The sequence below is a fragment of the Pipistrellus hanaki genome (genome assembly GCF_964339955.1).
Source record: "Pipistrellus hanaki genome assembly, chromosome: 8".
In the NCBI taxonomy this organism is placed as follows: domain Eukaryota; kingdom Metazoa; phylum Chordata; class Mammalia; order Chiroptera; family Vespertilionidae; genus Pipistrellus; species Pipistrellus hanaki.
Window position 1 is genome coordinate 59056830 of NC_140510.1, and position 23253 is coordinate 59080082.

The 23253-nt window shown below is 40.1% G+C and overlaps 1 protein-coding gene across 5 annotated transcripts in view; it reads right to left on the reverse strand.

Annotated features, from left to right (window-relative positions):
• Window positions 1-21702, reverse strand: part of DIS3L2 (DIS3 like 3'-5' exoribonuclease 2) — a 283427-nt gene extending 261725 nt beyond the window's left edge. For 2 of the 5 annotated variants that reach the window (XM_084891777.1, XM_084891774.1), the window contains exons 1-2: window positions 21287-21473; window positions 17402-17481 (exon numbers count right to left, since the gene is read on the reverse strand). The gene's annotated coding sequence lies outside the window, so the exon portion shown is untranslated. Of the gene's footprint in view, window positions 1-17401; window positions 17482-21071; window positions 21263-21286; window positions 21474-21680 lie in introns of those variants that run through there. The other 3 variants (XM_084891776.1, XM_084891775.1, XM_084891778.1) reach the window with 3 other exon arrangements.
• Between the last annotated feature and the right edge of the window lie 1551 nt (window positions 21703-23253).

Below are 23253 nucleotides of genomic sequence, written 5' to 3' on the forward strand. Positions count from 1 at the left end.
TAAAACAGATTGAGGAGATAGTGACAAATGGAATGGAGAAAGAGGGTACTACTTTAGCTTTGGTGATTACAAAAAGCCTCTATTGAGGAAAAAATATTGTAGTCAAGACCCAAATGATGAGAAGTTCACCATGTGAAGGTCTCCGGATAGAGCCTTCTTGGGAGAGGGCATGACAAGCACAAAAAACAACATAGGAGAAACCACGTCAGCATATTCAAAGTTTAAAAAAATAAATAAAAGAGGCCTCAGTAATATTCTCAGTATAAAAGGTTATACCAAAGAACTGTCAATTTTGTATCAGGTATGGTAATGACATTACGCCTGTAGATAACAATTTTCATATTGCATAGCATGTATATGTGAAGTTACAATAAATGATGTCAGGGATTTCTTTTAAATACTTCAGCAAAAGAGAAATAAAAAGGGATGAATGAGGCAAATATGCAAAAATTCTTGAATTTGGGAAATAGGTCAATGGAGGGTGATGAACTACTCTCTCTAGTTTGTATATATTTGAAACTTTCATAATAATTTTTAAAAATGCCACAGGACAGAAACTTCATGTTAAAACTGGCAACATCTCATAACTTCTTTCTCTTACTTTCACACCCCAGCTCAGCTCTTACTGTACCAGTCTTCTGTTTACCTCATTTGAGGAGATAAAATGAAAGCTTTAAGGATAGATACACATTGCCCCTGGCCTTTTGCTCAATAGTTAGAGCATCGGCCCAAGGGTTGCAAGTTCAAGTCGAGGTCATGGGCACATACCTGAGTTGCAGTTTTGATCCCCGGCCCTGGTCAGGATATGTGTGGGAGGCAACCAATCAATGTGTCTCTCTCACATTGATGTTTCTCTCTCTCCCTCTCCCTTTCACTCTCTAAAAATCAATGAAAATATAACCTCAAGAGAGGATTAACAAAAATAAAAATAAAATAAAAAAGAATAGGTACACAATGGACAGGTACTACACTCTATGACTGAGTCCAGTTTCTATGATAGACAGAGTTACCGTAATCTACCAAAGCAGGGTTGGAACCCAGAGAGAATTAAAATAAGAGATTATAAAATAAATAGCCACCTACTTATAAAAAGTCATTATTTTTGACAAAGTGGTTATTGCCTGTGTAAGAACCATCTTCCCAGAGATTAAAACACCCAATAGGCTTTTTCCCACTCAGTTTCATGGGTACTTTTTGGCAAAGATCTTCTGATTGTGAAATCCCACTATCCATTTTCAGTCTTGGTCTTACTTAACCTTACTGTAGCCCTTGACACAGCTGAACATTTCCCCTCTTCTGGAGCCTCTCCACATGCTTGGCAAATGTGATAGCAGAGCAAAATATGACCATACTCCTTTCTTTTCAAGGCCACAGCCTCTTCTGAAAGACAGCAAGCAACTTTTGTCTCAGGTGACCAGTTCTGAAAGATTCTAAAGTAACCAGGAGCAGGTCTCTAACCCAACAATCTGTGATCTAAAGCATGGTGTAGCAAAAATTATTTCTGATCATTTAGTGGAGTCAATATTCTGAAAAACTTACTGATATCAAATTACCACAACTACTGAACAAAATATTACCAACTGCTTGACAGCACAGTGAAGAGCTCAAAAAAAAAAAAAAAAAAAAAAAAAAAATTCCCAATATCATGAGCTAGAAATCAGGATACGTAGAAGCTGGGGCTACAGAGACTGGAGCACATCTTGGTGTCGTTGCCAACAGGCTTACAGTCTAAAACTACAAGGGGGACAGGAAATAAGGCTCTGACTACATGAGACATGATGCCCCTGCAAAAAAGTCAAGGCCCATAAAGGACAACCAACTCAGTGAAACAGTGGGCTAGGGAAAAATGAACTGACTAGTGAGGAAAACAATCAAGAAATGTGTCTGTTTTGATCCAGGCTGCTCTTGGGGGCAGCACAGTCATGCAACCCCAAACATACGCACTAACTTCAAGTGATCCCAGGTTGGTAATGTCCCAGGGTGCCGGCTGAATTTAAAAAATCCTCTCAAAACTATTTGATTCAGAATATTCCTATAGTCAAATGCCTGATGAATACTTACAAAACACATGAGGAAAAGAGAAACAGAGACAGAGACAGAGACATAGAAACAGAGACATCTTGATTGAGAGTCAGGGGGGGGAGAAACAGCAAAATGTGGTACGAAATAGTTTTAGGTCATAAAAACAATAAATAAACTATTTTAAAACCATAATGTATATAAAGAAAAAAATTAATGAAAAAGCTTACTAAAAGACAAATATTTAAACAGAACTTTTAGAAGTAAAAAGTAACTAATGTTGGTAACTTTACAGGTAAATGTTCTAGACTAACTTTCTCCTAAAGTTTTTTAAAATTATGTTACATGGTTAAAAGGGAAAGTATTATATTGTCTGATATTGTTCTCAAGTTATGTAAAGGAGATATTTAAGACAACTAATTATAAAGTAAGAACAATAAAGGGGCCTAAATAGTTGGTACATTTCACCTAAAGTGGTAAGATGTTGATACTGGTAGATTATTATGACATAGGAAAAATGTCAATTCTCCCCAAACTGATCTTTAAATTCAATATAATTCCTAACATCATCCCCAGATTGTCCTAGCTGGTTTGGCTCAGTGAGTAGAGCATTGGCCTGCGGAATGAAGGATCCCGGGTTTGAATCCGGTCAAGGGCACATGCCTGGGTTGCGGGCTCAACTCCCAGTGGGGGACGTGCATGAGACAACCAATCAATGATTCCCTCTCATAATTGATGTCTCCATCTCTCTCTCCCTCTCCCTTCCCTTCCTTTCTGAAATTAATAAAAAAAATATTTTTAAAAAGAATTGCCAGATTTCTTGTAGATATAGACAAGCTTATCTTAAAATTTATATGGAAATGTAAAGGAACTAGAATAACTAAAATAATGAGAAAAAATTAAGTTGGGGGAAACATACTAACTGATTTTAAGCTGTGTATCAATAGAAATCAAGATAATGTGGTATTTTCAGTAGGATAGACACTAGACCAATGGAACAACATAGAGAACCTAAAAATAGATCCATACAAACATGCTCAACTGATTTTTGACAGAGGTGCAAAAGGAAACCTCTTTGAACAAATGGCGCTGGAACAACTGGACATCAAACGACCAAAAAATAAACCTTGACCTAAACTTCTTATCTTATACAAAAATTAATTCTAAATAAAAACCAGGACAAACATACAACTAAAAAACTTTTAGAAGAAAACATAAGAGAAAAAGTTTATGACCTAAGATTAGGTAAAAATAGTTCTTAGTCATGACACCAAAAGCATCATTCATAAAGGAAAAAAACTGTGTAAATTGTTTCTCCTTACATTTCTAGAACCTGGTCATTGGTATAGTTGAATAAAAATTTAAAAAATTCTTATTCAATTTATTCAACATTAGATCTCTTATCAGAAGACCAAAAAGAGTAGTTAGAATTTAAGTTCTCTGTTTTATCCTTAAATAGTAAGGACTTTCGTACAATTACTTCACTTTAATGACATTGTCTTAATACCATTTACCTAAAACTTATCATTTTACTTTATTTAAGACAAACAAAAAACCTTTTTTTGCCTGACTGGCATGGCTCAGTGGTTAAGAATCAACTTGTGAACCAGGAGGTCTGGGAGAAAGCTGCCCTCCCAGCTATTGAAAGCCTCTTCTCCAGAACCCCTATAATGGAACAGAGCTGAACAACATTTTACTAATTTAAAGAACTGACACAGGCTCCAATCCTAGGACATCCAAATTATAATCTCTTTTCATTAATAAAAGGAAATTAAATGCATTAGGTGTGCTCACTCAGCCCCATAGGTGGAGGACCCTGCCGTATAGGATACTATAGCCAACAGTTAGACCCCTAAGCCCAGAGCCTGCCACCTTGCCTTAAAGTAACAGTTGCAACTTTAACCCTTATAATCCTGAATAAGTAGATATTCCCTCTACCATAGGATGAGAAAAACCTGGTAATGACAATAAGACTAAAAAAAAAAAAAAGAAAGAAACTAGATTCATCAACACCATCTCACTTTGCAAAATTTGATGGAAAGGGGGAAATTATAAGATCTTTAATATCATGATTTCTTGCCTAACATTTGGACATTTTGTATTTTAAACTCTAAAACTATGTTCAAGGCACTACTTCACTCTTTTGAGTTCTAAACTGTCTGCAGGGTAAATAGCCTCCCTGTATTGATTGTGTGATTGATAAGCAACACCCCTTATATTGGAACTGCTCTACCAAAGCCTTTGTTCTGTGAGTCACAACCAAAACCAGGATGTTGATAAATGCTTAATCATATGTTACCCATTTTTCTTACTATTGGTTTGGTGTGTTTTTTAATCTTACAAGCAATGGGGAGATACTTCAGTATTTCAATCAAGAGGGAAATATGACCAGGTTTATATTCTAAGATTCTCTAGCTTCAGGGGAGAAAATGCATAGGCAACAGGGGGGACAAGAATGAATAGTCAGGAGAGTATTTGAGCAGTCCATGTAAAAATGACGATATTAAGATCAAGAAATGGTAAGCAAGAAATATTTAAAAACCCAAATGAACAAAACCTGGTGAGGAGTTGGACATTAAGGGTGAGGGGGAAAGAATGATCAAAGATAACTTCATGTTTTCTGGCTTATACACTAGGATGGATGATGGTAACATTCACTGGGACAGGATTATTGCATTACCGTAGGATACAGATCATTAACCCAGTACTGAGTATGAGGCAATTTTGCAACACCAACAAATTATATCAAACAGGCAGCTGATATACAATCTAGAGCTCTGAGAACATCTGGTGTAAAGTCAAATTTGAAGTTAAAGAAGAACAAACAGTAACTGAAGTCTTGAACACAAATGACATCAGCCTATGAGAGTGTAGAGAGAGTGAATGGAGAGGGCCTAGAATTGAAACTTGAGAAGCCTCAAAGTTTAATAGCCAGGAAGAAGAAAATCAAAATTGCAAAGACGAAGAAGGATATAAAAGACAAAACTTGGTAGTGTGTTGTCAAGCAAATCAAGGTTTCAAGAAGGTGATGGAAAATAAAAAAAAAAGTGAAATAAAAATTGTGTTCATTAGATTTAGCAGTGTGGATGTTACAGGGAGTTTGGTGAGTGCTGTTTTTAGTAAAGCAATGGAAATAATAACCATGATGGGAATGGTGGTACACTCGAAGTTGTCCCAGAGGTTCCGTACACTATCTTCACACTTTTATTCCTTCTTTTTGCTATTCCGATTGGGTGTTTTCTTCTTCATATTCCAAATTCTTAATTTTCTGTATCCTCTACTCTACTGTTTATACCCCGTATAGTTTTCATTTCAGTTAGTGTATAGTTCATTTCTGACTGGACCTTTTTTATGTCTTTGAAATTCTAAGATCCTTGAAATTCTCACAAAGTCCTTTGAAACTCTCGTTAAGATCCTTGAGAAGCCTTATAACCACTGTTTGAACTCTGTATCCAATAGGTTGCTTGCTTCCATTTCATTTAGAACTTTTTCTAGATATTTCTTCTGGTCTTTCATTTGTGACATGCTTCTTCGTCTCCATATTTTAGCTGCTTCCTTGTGTTTGTTACAATGAATTAGGTAGAGCTACTATGAATCCTGGAATTGGTAGAGTAGCTGTGTGGGCTGTGTGCACAGTCTTATAGTAATTGAGTTTTAATTGCTGTTGGTGTTGAGCTTCTTATTGATAGGTATGGGCACACTGATGCCAAGGTTTTAGGAATGTCTGAAGCCTGAGCCAGGACAGGTCATTCATAGTGAAAAGACATTGCAAACAGCTTGGGTGGGACTGCAAATTGGGTGGGGTATGATCTCAGGGTAGAGCAAACAGTGTCACCCAGCTGATGAAAACTCACATATGGTTGCCAGTCAGTTCTGCAACGGGTGTGGGGGGCGGGGGAAAGGTCTTGATATAGGAACAATGACCTTGTGAGCACCCCTATCTGGGAGAAAGCCTTCCCCGAGTTCTTGCTCCAATGCCAGACCATCTAAACCGTTTCCCCCCCTCCACCTCCCGTATACCCTTGAATTCCCCAGCTATTGCCCCAGTGCTGGAGCCCAGAGGGATTGAGTCCAAGTAAGTCCATGGACCAGCCCTTTTAAGAGGGACTACCTGGGACTCCAGCAGCCTCCATTTCACTCAGCCACAATCCCCACTGGTTTCTATAGGCCAAAGTTACAGGGACTTCTCTTCCCAGCTCTGAAATCCTGGGCTGGTGGGCTGGTGTGGGGCTGGGACCCCTTCCTTCACACAAGAAGTCTCTGCAGTGGAGAATCCCTCTCAACTAAAAACATACCACACATGGGTGTTAAGCCAGCCCGTTCTGTGCCTACACCCCTCCTATCAGTCTGGATATACTTTCTTCTTTACTTCTCCAGTTGTAGGACATCCATTCAGCCAAATTTCAGGCGGATCTCAATGATGGTTATTCTGTATTTTAGTTGTAATTTTGATGTGGTTGTGGGAGGCCTTGAGTACCCACATTTATCTACAGTGACATCTTGGTTCTTCAGTACTATATTTTAAGAATTCTGTCAGTTATATCATTACTCTCTTCTTAGAAAAGTATTGCTATACCAATGTCTACTCTCAGGGCTGTAGCTGAAAATATCTGGAATTTACTTCCTTCAGTCTCATTCAGCCCCAAGTGAGTTAAGACCTCACTAATGACCACATTCCTGCCTACAATACAAGGTCCCTATAGGGTCTTACAGAATGTTCCCAGAGGAACACATGCAAATTTACAAGCAGTTGTTAAAGAGAAGAATTCTAGCATTATTCAAGGCATCTGGAGGGATGCAGGACACAAAATCTAAACAGTTAAATGACTAAGACTAAATCCAGACCACCGATAGAAATATGGGGAAACTTGCCGAAGCCAGTTTGGCTCAGTGGATAGAGTGTCAGTCTGCAGACTGAAGGGTCCCAGGTTCGATTCCGGTCAAGGGCATGTACATTGGTTGCGGGTACATTCCCAGTAGGGGATGTGCAGGAGGCAGCTGGTCGATGTTTCTCTCTCATCGATATTTCTAGCTCTCTATCTCTCTCCCTTCCTCTCTGTAAAAAAATCAATAAAATATATTTTAAAAAGAAAGAAAAGAAATATGGGGAAACTTTAATGACCCCCTATGCCAATCTGCTGATTTTGGATCTGGTCTGTCAACTGAGCACCCTGTGATAGGGGACCTGAGAGAAGTCCTACAAAGAACTGATGGGAGCCCTCCTTTCTGTGGATAAATTGTGTTCCACATTCATATCTTTCAACATGAGTGAGCTTGAAAGATAGTAAGTCTAGAGTTTGCAGCTTTTTAAAATTCTACATTTTCCAGCACCCAGAAGGGCATTACCATGGATTTAATAGTTAATAATTTCAGGTAGATAATAGGAAAATCAACGATTAACCAAAATAATTCCAAAAATATTGCAATGCAACTAAGACAGACCTATGGCCTTTTTTTTCCTTGCTGCTTCTAAAACAGCAACACTGGAATCCCAGCTTCTCAGGGAGACAAAACAAAACTGAGGTCCACAAGTGCCAGGGAAATATGCTAGGCCCGTGGTTGGCAAACTGCGGGCTCTTTGGCCCATTGAGTGTGGCTCTTCCACAAAATACCATGGCCTGGGCAAGTCTATTTTGAAGAAGTGGTGTTAGAAGAAGTTTAAGTGCCGAGACCGGTTTGGCTCAATGGATAGAGCGTTGGCTTGGGGACTGAAGGGACCCAGGTTCGATTCCGGTCAAGGGCATGTACCTTGGTTGCGGGTATATCCCCAATAGGGGGTGTGCAAGAGGCAGCTGATCGATGACTCTCTCATCGATGTTTCTAGCTCTCTCTCCCTCTCCCTTTCTCTCTGTACAAAATCAGTAAAATATCTTTTTTTTAAAAAGAAGAAGTTTAAGTTTAAAAAATGTGGCTCTCAAAAGAAACTTCAATTGTCATACTGTTGATATTTGGCTCTGTTGACTCATCAGTTTGCCGATCACTGAGATAGGCTTCTACACAAGCCTTCTGAGCAGAAGAGTGTGGGACATTGGCTCCGTAGCAAAGTTCAGAATCTTAGGATTATTTTAAAACTTCATGCTGCAAGTGTTCAACCTATCATTAATGGGAAGCTACATCACTAAGATCTTGCTGCCAATAGATACACATTAAATATAAAACCTATATTCATAGAGTATAATTCCTTAATCCAGAAATGAAGAAATCCAAAGTTATGACTCCCACAGCAATTGTACTCTTGGCAAACCCATATACATGTATTCTGTATTACTTCAGATGGCGGTGACCTTAAAAGAAATCTCCATATCTAATTACAAAGAACAACTTCCAGACAAGAGCAGAGATTACAAATCTATCTTCTTTCTGGGATAGTGGAGCACTTTCTTTGAAACAATTAATAAAGGCTGGACCAAGCACTGAAGAATGTGCTGGAAGAAACAATCCTGACTTGACCTGAAGGATAGACAACTTAACTGGGTTTCCTCTAAACTCTCATTTCCAATTTTCAAAGACAACCAGCTGTTTGATGTGTAAAATATTTAATTTCAATATTACTGAAAAATATTTGCATTGTGATTCCATTTTATAGATTTCAAAAACATGAAAAATTAAGTACCTGAAGGATATAAACTATGTGGCTCAAGTATGAAGAAAATATAAAACGCAGTTACTTCTGAAAGAGGAAACAGAATCAGGAACAGAATCACAGAGAATTTCAAAGGCAATGATAATCTTTCCTTAAACTAGGCATTTGGGCACATGAGTATCTATTGCCCTATTATTCTATATACCTTACACATATTTTGCATTTATTATTTTGTAACTTCTCAGTATTTAATAAAAGACCACAATTTTAAAACAAGACTGTACAGAATTCATGTAAACACATATGTAGTCTTTTAATAGCGTAGATTTAATTTCTTCCAGGGAAAACCTGTTTGATTCTATCATGTCCTAAATATTACTTGCTAGGAGTTAGCAAAATCTTTGATTTTCATCTTTTCTTCTGATGTTGCATTAACAAGGAGATTCATGGGGGTAGGGAGGGCTTACAGCAAAGGGTAAAGCACTCTGATCAAATTCACTGAAAACAATTATCATTCACTTCAGGGAGCTTCAGCAAAGAGGGTACTTGCCAGAACTAAGAGCAAAAAGGTTTGCATAAGATAACCAAGAGCACTGCCGGAGGAATGATGTGATTTGAACAATAATATGTTTTTTATTATTTTTAACTGATAAAAATCTAATAAAACCCTGGTTGAACCTCACCTCTCAATTCTTTTACAATACAAAAATTAGAATGAATCCAATTGAGCACTTGCCTTGTCAGAGCCAATTCTGCATAGGGCGGGGGGCTATGAGTTCAACGACAGTACCAACATACTCCTCCCTACCAGGCAGAAGTTGAAAAGTCCCAGGCCTTTTCACCCATACTTAATGGTGAAAGACTAAATACTCTCTTCCTAAAATCAGGAACAATACAAAATAAGTCTGCTTCTATCACTTCTATTTAATACTAGAGGCCCAATGCACGAAATTTGTGCACTGGGGGGAAAGGAGTGTCCCTCAGCCCAGCCTGCACCCTCTCCAATCTGGAACCCTACAAGCTAGCTGTCAGACATCCCTCTCACAATCTGGGACTGCTGGCTCCCAACTGCTAGCCTGCCTGCCAGCCTGATCACCTCCTAACCACTCCCCTGCCAGCCTGATCAACACAAATTGCTCCCCTGCTGGCCCAGTCACCTCCAACTGCCCTCCCCTGCTGGCCTGGTCCCCTGCAATTGCCCTCCCCTGTCAGCCTGGTTCCCGCCCCCCCAACTGCCCTCTTCTGCAGGCCTGGTTGCCCAAGCTGCTCTCCCCTATAGGCCTGGTCACCTCTAACTGCCCTCACATGTAAGCCTGGATGCCCCCAACTGCCCTCCCCTGTAGGCCTGGACGCCCCCAACTGCCCTTCCCTGCCAGCCTGGTTGCCCCCAACTGCCTCCCCTGCTGACCCGATCGCCCCCAACTGCCCTCCCCTGCTGGACTGTTTGCCCCCAACTGCCCTCCCCTGCCAACCTGATCACTCACATCTGCCCTAATCTTGTGATGGCCATCTTGTGATGACTTAAAGGTGTTGTGTGAGGGAACAAGGGCCACCTAGAATTTTATTAGTATAGATATTAATCAAGTCAGTATAATATTGGCATCAAGAGAGTCAAACAAATAAATAATGAAACTGAAGGGAAAAACCAAGATGGCAGCATAGGTAAACATCTAAACTGCTGCCTCGCACAACAATTTCAAAACTACAACTAAAAGACAAAACAGACATCATCCAGAAGCACAGGAAGGCTGGCTGAGTGGAAATTCTACAACTAGAAGGAAAGAGAAAGTGCACTGAGACTCACAGGAGCTACAGAAGGCAGAGAAACAGAGACACGTGCGGAGAGGACTGGCAACTGAGTATACCGCTGGCTTTCTCAATGGGAGGGAGACAAAAGCTCCTGACTACTCTGAACTCCAGTTCCGGGCAAGATTCATTCAGGAGAAACTGGACTGTCTGGCAGCGGGCGAAACTCAAGCGCAGCTTTCTCTCAGAGGTGCTTGCAGCAATTACCACAGGACACTGAGACCCAGGGGCCTCTTAGGGCAGGGCTGACGGGAAGCCAATGCTGTCAGCTCCGTCTCATCCAAGCTGAACACAGAGGCTTTTGCAAGTCTTGCTTCATAAGGGTGTCTCCAGCACAGAAGTTCTCCCATCTTAGACTGATCCTCACAGCCAATTGGCCTGGAGGTAAATTCCTCACAGTGATACTAACAACATTAAAGGCTTAACTACAAAACTGTGCACACAGCCCACAAAGGGGTGCACCAAGAGTGTACACCTCAGGTAACTGGGGAGGCTGAGCCACTGGGCCCTATAGGACACCTAGCACACAAAGCCATTCTATCAACTCAGGGAAGCAGCCAAAATGTGGAGACAAAGAAACAGGTCACAAATGACAGAAATGGAGGAAAGCAAATGATTGGATATAGAGTTCAAAACCATGGTTATAAGGTTTTTCAAGAATTTCCTACAAAAGGCTGATAAATTTAGAGAGACCCTTGAGGATATGAAAAAGGACCAACTAGAAATTAAGCATACACTGATTGAAATAAAAAATAATATACAGAGATCCAACAGCAAACTAGAGGAATACAAGAATCAAGTCAAAGATTTTAAATACAAATAACACCCAACCAGAAAAACAAAAAGAATAAAGAATTCAAAAATATGAAGATAGTGTAAGGAGCCTCTTGGACAACTTCAAGCATACCCACATCAGAATTATGGGAGTGCCAAAAGAAGAGAGAGAGCAAGATAATGAAAACATATTTGAAGAAATAATAACATATTTGAAAAAAACACCTAGTGAAAGAAATAGACTTACATGTCCAGGAAGCACAGAGAACCCCAAACAAAAGGAATCCAAAGAGGATCACACTAAGACACATCATAATTAAAATGCCAAGAGCAATCGACAAAGAGAGAATATTAAAAGCAGCAAGAGAAAAACAGTTAGTTACCTACAGGGAGCACCCATACGATTGTCAGCTGGTTTCTTAACAGAAATTATGCAGGCCAGATGGGAGTGGCAAGAAATATTCAAAGTGATGAATAGCAAGAACCTACAACCAAGATTACTTTACCCAGCAAAGCTATCATTCAGAATTGAAGGTCAGATAAAGAGCTTCACAAATAAGAAAAAGCTAAAGGAGTTCACCACCAAATTCGTATTATATGAAATGCTGAAAGGTATTCTTTAAGAAGAGGAAGAAGAAAAAAGATAAAAATGATGAACAACAAATACATATACAATATATCAACAAGTAAATCTAAAAATCAAATGAATAAAAAATCTAATGAACAGAATAAACTGCAGGGGCATAGAAAGGGAGTGGATTGACAATTCTCAGGGGAAAAAGGGGTGTTGGGGATGCAGGAAGAGACTGGACAAAAACCATACACCTATGGATGAGGACATTGGGAGGAGATAAGGACAGAGGTTGGGGTGGAAACCAGGTGGAGGGAAGCTGGGGGGGGGGGGGGGGGGGAGAGGAACAATTGTAATAATTTGAACAATGAAGATTTATTAAATACAAAATAATAATAATAATGAAACAGAAAAGAGAGTCCAGAAATAAAACCAAACTTATATAGATTTTCAACCTAAGTATAACCTAGAGTGATTTTTAAACAAATGATTCTACAACAATTGTATCCCATATGTAAAGAAATAAATGACATTTGATCAATACCTTGTCCTATATATAAAAATTAACTCAAAGTAGATCATAGATCTAAATGTAAAAACTAAAACTTCTAGCCAAAACCGGTTTGGCTCAGTGGATAGAGCGTTGGCCTGAGGACTGAAAGGTCCCAGGTTAAATTCCGGTAAAGGGCATGTACCTTGGTTGTGGGCACATCCCCAGTAAGGGGTGTGCAGGAGGCAGCTGATCGATGTTTCTCTCTCACCGATGTTTCTAGCTTTCTATCTCTCTGTAAAAAATCAATAAAATATATATTTTTTAAAAACTAAAATTTCTAGAATATAGACAATGTCTTTGTGATATTAACTTATGCAAAGATTTCTTAGCTAAAGCAACAAAAACACAACCCATAAAAGAAAAAAATTATAAATTGGGCTTTATCAAAATTAAGAATATCTCTCTTTTTAAAACACCATTAAAGAGAATAGAAAGAGTAGAATATCTGCAAATTTACATCTGAAAAATGACTTGCATCCAGAATATATACATAACTTCTTACACTTAGTAATATGAAAACACAGAACCCAATTAAAAATTGACAAAAAATGTGAAAAGATACTTCATCAAAGCTATATGGATAGCAAATATGCTCAGCATCACTAATTGTTGGAGAAATGCAAATTAAAAACATGAGATTCCACTTCAAATTAGAATGTCTAAAATTTAAAAGACTGGCTGTACCAAGAGTTGATAAGAATGTGAAAGAACTGAACCTCTTATACACTGCTGGTGGGAATGCAAAATAGTACAGCTGCTTCAAAAAACTGATAGTTTCTTTAAAAGTTAAGTATATACCTACCATATAATCTAGCCATTCTACTCCTAGGTATTTATGTAGCCAAGAGAAATAAAAGCATATGTCCATACAATGACTTGTATACAAAGTTTCATAGCAGTCTTATTTATTATCAAAACTGGAAATAATATGTCCAACAATGGGTGAATGTATTTTCTAAAGAGTTATTTAAATAACCCATTAGGGTTTATATATATATATATTTTTTTTTTTAATTGATTTCAGAGAGGGAGAGAAGAATAGAAACATCAATGATGAGAGAGAATCATTTATCAGCTGCCTCCTGCACACCCCGCACTTAGGATCAAGCCCGCAACCCAGGCATGTGCCCTGGGGAATTAAACCAGGGCAATGCTCAACCACTGAGCCACACCAGTTGAGCAATAGGTGAATGTATTAATAAACTGTGGTATAGTCAAACAAAGGAATATTATTCAGAATTAAAGGGAAATCAACTACTAATACATTAGAAACATGAATCTCAAAACAAGAGATCAACCAAAAATTTTATATGCATGCATATAAGCATAACGAATGAACACAAGACACTGGAGGGGGTGGGAGGAAGGCATATGCCGGGGGGAGGTAGGAGAGGCTAGAGAAGGTCAATGGGGGAAAAAAGGGAGACATAGGTACTGGTTGTCCCCAATTGCCCTCCCCTGCCAGCCTGGGAGTTTAAAGTATTTGTAATATTTTAAACAATAAAATTAAATTAAAAATAAAATAATAGAACAAAAAATTTAAATTTAATTTTAAAAAAGGAAAAAGTACTGATATTGAATAAAATAAGCATAACTACATACTGTATGATTCCATTTATATAAACTTCTAGAAAATGAAAATTAATATGTAATGAGAGAAAGATCAGTAGTTGTCTGGTATGGCGGTCAAGGAGCCAGGATATGATGAAAGCTTTAGGGGTGAGGGCTATGTTCATCCTCTTGTTTGTGATGATGGTCTCATAAGTCTATACATATGTCAAAACTTAACCAATTGTACACCTTAGATATCTACAATTTATATGTCAACTATATCTCAATAAATCAGCTTTTAACAAATATGGTTTTAACCCAATAATTAATAATATTTCATAATATAAACTGGGCCCTAATTCATTCATTAAAAATTATTCCTTGTTAATAATGTGTATTTTGTCATAAAATTCATAGGGCATCCTTATTTCCAAACTATTAAAAAAGACTAATTTAAACTGGCAAAATTCAGTCAATCATAAAATAAATGTCTTATAAAAGCAATAAATCTCTAAACAATATACATGTTTTTTCATTAAGAAAACTTAAAATAACTAAAAAGAATAGCAAACCATGTAAACTATTAATTTTATTTCAAGTAGGATTAAACAAAAAAAAAGTGCTATTATCTCCTTCCTAGTATAACTACTGTTATAGTTTTATAGTCAATCCTCTATAACAGATTAAAGCAGACCATGGCAAATAGAGAAAGAAGCAACTTTTCCCATGAGGAAATGTTCTCTAAATGAGGTGAAGTTAAACAGAAATGTCTGGGGCTTCTCTCTGAATCCCTCAGCTCCTAGACAATCACCACAAACCTCTCCTCCTCATCAAAGCCTAATGGTAGAAACAATCCAATTTCATTAAAGGAATCCTACAGAGGAACCTAAATAAAAGAGTTCTTCAATTAGCATTATATAACTTCCTGCCTCCTCCTGGCTTAGGTACCCAAATTCTCAAGTCTATCAAATACTCCAACAATTACTTTCCTTCATTTGAAGGATTTTTTAAGCCACAGGGAACAGGTAACTTCCTACTATATCAGCCTACTTCATCACTTGCCCTTTTCTTTATCATCACCACAATACTTATGTTTATGTTCTCATGACAAGTATAAATGTTGAAATCAGAACCTGATTTAGAGAAGTGGCCTGATGTAGTGTGATAGAAGGAATATGGGCTTTGGCATCAGACAGACATAGGTCCAAACTTTGGTTCTAATAAATATTGCCTTGTGACTCAAGTTTCTCAATAAAAGAATCAAATCATCTTTCTCAATGAACAAATACTGGTATTAAATGACACAATGTATGTGAATTACTTGATAGATAGGAAGTGATCCATTAATTATAATCTCCACAATACACCATAATTTTAAATAGTGGGGGAGAAAGGTAGTTTTTTTGGACTAACAGCTGACTAAACTTGACTAATTCTAGCCTCAACACAAAAGTTAATCACATTAATTGCAACTCTTGAGGCACCAAGTTCCTACTATGGTTCCAAATAAAATGCTATCTGAAAAGTCCTCATTGTCAAATCTTTCTATCTTCTGTCACATGACCAAAGGACATTTTATGCAGTTCCACCACCACGCTCAGACTAATAAAGACAACAAGAATTCTGGCCAAGTCTCCCTGACATCACCAATAATGGCTTAGATGGCTGGAGCTCAGAGGTATCTATTCCAGGCCCACAGTATGATTTTTACTTGTGCTCAGTAGTATTTGAATGAAGATGAACTTAATTTCTCACAGCATTTCCTCAGATTTTAAAAATATATATATATATTTTTTGCAGGTTAAATTAGGAGGACACTTTACAAGTTGGATTTTTACCAAGTGGATCCAGAGTCATGGAAGCAAGGAACAGAGTGCAGAATTTCAGGAAGTCGGGGGAGGGTGGATGGATGGGAGTTAATCAACCACAGACCTTGTATGCATATATGCATAACCCATGAACACAGAGAATGGGGTGTTGAGGGCCTGGGGTGGGGAGCAGGGATGAGTAGGAGAAGTCGATGGGGGGAAAAGGAGAACCTATGTAATACGTTCAACAATAAAGATTTTTTTTTAATAAATTAAAAAAATAAAAGTTGGATTCTATAAGGCTGGTCCTATAACATTACAGGAAAGCAAAGTCTGAGGTAAATGAGGAAACTACAAATAAAAGTTTGTAAGTCTTCCTCATACAAGAAAATGCTCTTGCTGGGACCGGTTTGGCTCAGTGGATAGAGCATCGGCCTGTGAACTGAAAGGTCCCGGGTTCGATTCCGGGCAAGGGCATGTACCTTGCTTGCGGGCGCATCCCCAGTGGGGGGTGTGCAAGAGGCAGCTGATCGATGATTCTCTCTCATCGATGTTTCTAACTCTCTATCCCTCTCTCTTCCACTCTGTGAAAAATCAATAAAAAAAATTTTTTTTTAAATGCTCTTTTACACATTTTTAATCCTAAAGATATTGAGACATCTCAAAATCAGTCCAATACCCAAAACCAACTGATTCATAGGCATTCTGAGATGAGATAGTGTGGTACAAATATGATTCTTTCAAAAACATTTAGCAGCAATAAAGCTCACAAAGAAGCATTAAACCTTTGCTTCAAAATATGTTAGCTAATCTAAAAAGTTTAATGCATTAAGTTTTCCACTTCTGACTGTTTTTTTCATTAGATTTTCATCAAAATTTATAGGGAAACCCAAGTATGTATGCCATGGACAAATATATGCAATATAGAGAGCATTAGGAAAAGGTGAGACAGTCTTAACTCTGATTGCAAAGGTGAAAGAATTACTCAACTGCAGAAGGACTAGTGTAAATTTGACTAATATAACCAAGGATCTAAAAAAAATCAATGAAGTTCAAAATTTTATATTGGGCCACCTCTTAGGCAATGAAAGTCCTGGAGACAATCAATTCATTAACAAATATTTCCTAGGCATCTAATATGCCTCTGCACAATGTTATGGAGATGGGAAAATGTGTCTGTGCCTCAGTGGCACTTAAATTAGAACATGTTAGCAGGCTGAAGCAGAAAAGGCACCCACCCAAGAGTTGAAAGATTAAAGCTCTAGTCCAACTTTGCCCGACTCTCTAGATGTCTGTCCCTAAGCAAATCACTGAAACTTCTACAGAACTCAATTTTCTTTTATTTTTTTCCACTGATTTCTAGAGAGAGCGGAAAGAAGGGGGCAGAGGAGAAAGAAACATCAATGTGACAGAGACACATCCATTGGCTGCTTCTTGGTTGCCTCCTGCATGCTCCCTGACCTGGGCAGGAATCAGACCTGCAACCCAGGTATGTGTCCTTGACAGGAGTCGAGCCTGCGACCTTCTGGTGCACAGGCGGACGCTCTAACCACTGAATCACCCTGGCCAGGGCTCACCTAGAAAATTGCTAAGGGCTCTTCCATTCTAAATCTATTAAGCCAAGTAAAAGGACAAGGGAAAGGAAATTCACCTTAAAGAACTGGAAGGATTTAAACTGACTGAGAAGAAAGGATATTCTAGGGAAGGAGCATGAAGGTAAAAATGAACATACCTACCTTGTACAATTTCACTTATACGAGATATCTGGAGTAGTCAAAATCATGGAAACTGAAGGTAAAAGGGTAGGTGCCAGGAGCTGAGGGAAGGAGAAATAAGAAATTGTTCAATAGGTAGAGTTTTCATTTTTTCAAGATGACAAAGTCCTAGAGATCTGTTACACAACAATGTAAATATAGTTAACACTTCAAAATGATTAAGAAGGTAAATTTAATGTTTCTATTACCATAATTAAAAAGGAGTCACAGAAATTAGTGTCCTAGAGGTCACACACTAATGCAAAAAACATTTCAAATCAACTTCTAGTTTCTAATCCTAATCTCTAAAATTCCTTTTCTCCCAATTAGAAAAGTGAACATGTATTGCTAGTGGGACATAGAGGCTTCCCCAACAATAAAGCTGAAGGAGTGTGTTGAAAAAAATGAGGAAAGATAAGACAATACAAATATTAAGCAACAGTAAAAATACAAAGCAGGCTATTCAAACACAAACCAATGGTGTCACCTCCACAAGCAATCCAGCCTAAATCCATTAAGTAAAACCATATAGAGCACATGTGTCAAACACAAGGCCCGCGGGCCAAATCCAGCCCGCCAGGCCTTGCAATGTGGCCCGCACCGCGCTGTCATCACTGCACTCCGCTGTCAGTTTATGACATTGTCAGTTTATGACTGTTCAGTAAACCATTCGGCCCGCGATTTAGGCTGGATTTTAGATTTTGGCCCCTTCTCTGATTGAGTTCGACACCCCTAATATAGAGGATAAAGAAAAACTCCTCAACCTGTTTCCAAGGCCCAGCCCCCTCCAGCCCAACCCTCCAGCCCCCCTCACCCACCAGATTCTTCTACACTCTTCTTGCTCCATACATGCAGCTGTACTCTAAGTCCCTAGTCCTCTTCATGAGCTGTGACATTACATGGTCTTTGCCCTTACTGTTTGCTCTGGCTGGAACACTGCTCCTTTTTTGTGCATACTTCAGATTTCAGTCCAAATATCACTTCTGTGACTTCTCTAACTCAAATACTTGTCACAGTTTTTTATCTGTGTGATTATGTGGTATCATCTGCTGAGGACAGGGACCATGTTTGCACTCACTACCCCTCATTTCCAAGACCAAGTACAGTGCCTAGTACCAAGAAAGCGCTCAATTGGTGGACTAAGTGAATAAATGGGCACTAAATCTATAAAGAATGAAGGGGTCTCCTTAAGAGTGTGTATCTTTGCCCTAACAGGCTTGGCTCAGTGGATAGAGTATCAGCTTGTGGACTGAAGGGTCCCAGGTTCAATTTCAGCCAAGGGCACATGCCTGGGTTGCAGGCTTGATCCCCAGTAGGGGGCATGCAGGAGGTGGCCGACCAATGATTCTCTCACATCACTAATGTTTCTCTCTCTCTCTCCTTCTCCCTTCCTCTCTGAAACCAATAAAGAATTGTTTGTTTTTTTAAAGAGTGTGCATCTTCACAAAATGAATCTTTGGAAAATGCCCCAAAAATGAACCTAAAGTCCCTATTCAACTCTTTAAAAAGAAAAACAAGCCCTAGCCAGTTTGGCTCAGTGGATAGAGCATTGGCCTGCAGACCAAAGGGTCCTGGATTCAATTCTGGTCAAAGGCACATACCTCAGTTGCAGGTTCCTCCTTGGCTCCAGCCCTGGTCAGGGCTTGAGCAGGAGGCAACCAATATGTTTCTATCACATCGCTGTTTTTCTCGGTCTTTCCCTCTCCTTTCCACTCTCTCTAAAAGTCAAAGAAAAAATATTTTCAGGTGAGGTTTTTTAAAATAATAATAATTTCGCCAAAACCAGTTTGGCTCAGTGGTAGAGCATCGGTCTGCGGACTGAAAGATCCCAGGTTCGATTCCGGTCAAGGGCATGTACGTTGGTTGCGAGCACGTCCCCATTAGGGGGTGTGCAAGAGGCAATTGGTAGATGTTTCTCTCTCATCGACGTTTCTAACTCTCTCTCCCGCTCCCTTCCTCTCTGTAAAAAATTAATAAAATATATTTAAAAATAAATTAATTAATAAATAAAAAATAAAATAATAATATTTTTTTAAGAGAAAAATGTCAACTCAGATGCATGTACAGGCATACTCTGAAATGTTGCAGTTTCAATTCCAGACACCATAATAAAGTGAGTCACAATCTTTTTGCTGGTGGAGGGTCTTGCCTACCATTAATAAAAAATGCAAAACCTGTGAAGCACAATAAAACAAAGCAAAACAAAATGAGGTATACCTGTATAAATTTCTCTAGCCCTCCTACACCTCTAGACAAATGCTGAGCATCCAAGGAAGATATTTTAAACAAACATACACACACACACATTCACATACACATACACATACACCCCATAGGTAAACTATTTCCTGATCCAGTGCCAGCTACATAGTAAGCATTCTGGAAATATATGTCAAAATGAAGAAAGCAACATTTTACAAGACTGGTAAGTGTATATGAAACAGTAAATAACTATTTAAATTGTGGTGTCTTGCGGGGGAGGTCAATTGGGGGAAAAGGAAACACATGTAAAACTTTAGACAATTAAAAAAAACTGTTTAGGATTTCATATCTCCTCCAATATGAATAGAAGTTGTATCTATGCTTTAGAGAGGGAACAAATAATATCTATACTTTAGAGATATAATCCATAAACATATTCCTGAAAACTCAGACCCATACTGACCTCTCCTCCCGCTGATTTTGCATTTAAATAAATGTTATTTTACAGTTTCCCTAAAATTTAATGTGTGCAGTCTCATTTCTTACTATGTATCCTTCCGGATGCATATAACACTGTAGGTACCGTGTTTCCCCGAAAATAAGACATCCTCCGAAAATAAGACCTAGCGCATGTCTTATAAGACATCCCCTGAAAATAAGACCTAGCGCAACTTTGGGAGAAAAAACTAATATAAGACACTGTCTTATTTTCGGGGAAACAGGGTAATTAATAGTTCTCAAACCAAAATGAAATTATATTGCTTTGAATAATGAATTTTGAGACAGAAACTCCTGTATTTTATTCCCAAATAATAAGTCATTCCCAAAAATTGTTCACATGCCTGTCTGGGCTCTATTATCATTGGATTAAACGTAAAGTCATTATCTAACAATGTTACTACGCCTTCAAATTCAGTTATGGGAGGTGTTCAGTCTCTTGTAGTTCCATATAAATTCCAGTTTGTCTATTTCAAAAATACAGCTGGGATTTGGATACTATGTTGAGTCTGTTTTCAAATGTAAATCAGAGATCTCAACACCACCTGTCCCTACTTTCTTCAACATAGCAAATTTCACTTGAAACTTCTCCTAAACCTACTCAGTCTCAGGGAGAGTACCTTCTGTAGAAAATCGGAAAACACAAAACCTTAACTACACAGTATTCACTGCACATTACTAAACACTGGAAAGTTCATTCCCAGGGAAAGGGTCAAATATAATCAATTAAATGAGTCTCCACGATCAACAGAACATTTCAAGTACAACGCTTTGGAAAGCAGCTGACAAACGGCAAGTAATATATTTAAGTGGCTGCTGATCAAGGCTCCTGAAGCGCCGGCACCGAACATCAGGGCCAGGGACCCTGGGAAGGCGCCCACAGGTGACCGGAGCCTCGGGAAGCATCCTCTCCACCGCAACCGGCCTCGCAGCGGACATGCTCCCCGCGCACCTCGCCGGGCTGCCGGGAAGGCCGAGTCTGCCGGGAGCGGGGGCGTGAGATGGACAGGAGCGACGTCGGGGCCGGGAGGAATGCCAGCGGCGCAGGGCGCTCGCCCGGGCCGCCCCTGGTGCCCACGCAGCCCCGCAGAGGCCCCGCTGGCCAGCCCGGGCGGGCCCGGCGGAGGGGTCGAGGTGGGACTGGCGGGAGGGGGTGAGTGGCCTCACCGTAGCTCCCCGGAGGCCGGCGCCGCCAGGATTCCGCAGTTGCTAAGGAGAATGCTCTTCCGGGTCGAGGGCAGGCGCGGCGGGGTAGAGAGCAACGGTGGCCGGAAGGGACCAAGAGCGAAGCGCGGGTTGGTGAGCTGCGCCGGCGGTGATCTGCGGTGGCTCCGCTGCGGCGGGAGCGAAAGGCCCGGAGCTCTTCCCGTGTCGCCTTGCGGGGGCGACTGGATGGATGGGTGGCTCTAGCAGGACGGCCTCAGGGACACCTTCCTGTCCGGCCCCGACGGGCTCCGGGCCCTGCGCTACGAGGCTGGCCTTCGAGGGGCGCCCTCCCGCCCCTGCCCTCACCCCCCGCAGCCCGCTTCTAGTTTCCGAGTGTGGCTCTGCCGGCCCTTACCTGTGACAGAGCTTTACTCAACGACCCTGCTCAGGGCCAGGTGCAGGGCCGGCACTGGGGATGCGGAGGGGGCAACCCAGTCTCGTCCCTGACCTCAGAATGCCAGGCCGCCGGGGGGCAGGCAGTGTCCTGCGTCCGAAATGGGCCACTATAGGAAGCGACTGGAGGCTGCCCAGAAGGGCCAATCTAGACACAAGTAAGGGAAAGCTGATGGTGGAGAGCCGAATAAAAAGGATACGGAAAAAAGTGTTTCAGGTCGGAGCTGGCTCAGTGGAGAAATTCCCAGAGAGATGAGTGTGGTCTATCCAGGGAAGTGTGTAGAGAAGAGAGAATGGCTAAGGACGGAACCTAGAGAGCATCATTATGGTAGATGTGACCAAAGGAAAAAGAACCCCCAAAGAGCAATCAGATGTTGGCTTGAAGGACTGCTGAGGATACAGCAGGAGAGGAAAGAGAGTGGTCACCTGCATCAAATATGGAGGTCAAGTGCCCAGTGCTGACTAGGAAAATCAAAATTCAGGTATACAGTGTCATAATCTATAGTGGCTTGAGTTTGGAGTCCACCACTATATGCTCCATACTGAAACAAGGAAAAGAGATGACTTTATTCCTGAATATCTTAGTGTTTTAAAAAGCACTGTCGGCCCTAGCCGGTTTTGCTCAGTGGATAGAGCATTGGCCTGCCCACTGAAGGGTCCCAGGTTCCATTCCAGCCAAGGCCACATGCCTGGGTTGCAGGCTCAATCCCCAGCAGGGGGCGTGCAGGAGGCAGCCAATCAGTGATTCTCATCATTGGTGTTTCTATGCCTCTCCCTTTCCCTTCCTCTCTAAAATCAGTAAAAATAATATTTTTTTAAAAAGCATTTGCAAATTTCAGGATTCCTCTACTGATAACTGAGTTCCTTGAAAGCAGGAAATATTTCTTGCTTACCCTTGTATCTACAGTGCCTGCCACACACAAAAGCTTTAATCAATGTTGTTTAAAGAATGAATAAATCCAGTCTTTGGTGTTAAATGTTCACACAAATCCTTTCAGAACCCTTAGCAAATCTGCGATGTAGGTCAAATTTGTCTATTCAAGTGTAGAAGATGGGAGAATACCAGCAGGGGCAGGGGGCAGAGGATGTTGGAGGTCCAAGGGTTTAATGAGTGGGAGGGAGAGGGTCCAATGGAGCCTGGGATGGAAAACCCACAAGAGAAAAAAAACAAAGAATTGAAAATTTGGAGGCTGACTTTTGTGGGCCAGAACTAGAAATGAAGCCAAAGAAATAAAAAATAGAAGCACGGCCCTGGTCAGCTTGGTTCAGTGGATAGCGCATTGGCCTGTGGACGGCAGGATCCAAGGTTCATTTCTGGCCAAGGGCACATGCCCTGGTTGTGGGCTCGATGCCCAGTGAGGGGGCATGCAGGAGGCAGCCCATCCATGATTCTCTCTCATCACTGATGTTTCTATCTGTTCCTCTTCCTTCCTCTCTGAAATCAATAAAGAAATATATTTTTAAAAAAATAGAAGCAGGAATAAACAGCAAAGACAAGAACAAGGGAATATACATAACTTCAGGTGATTGTATAG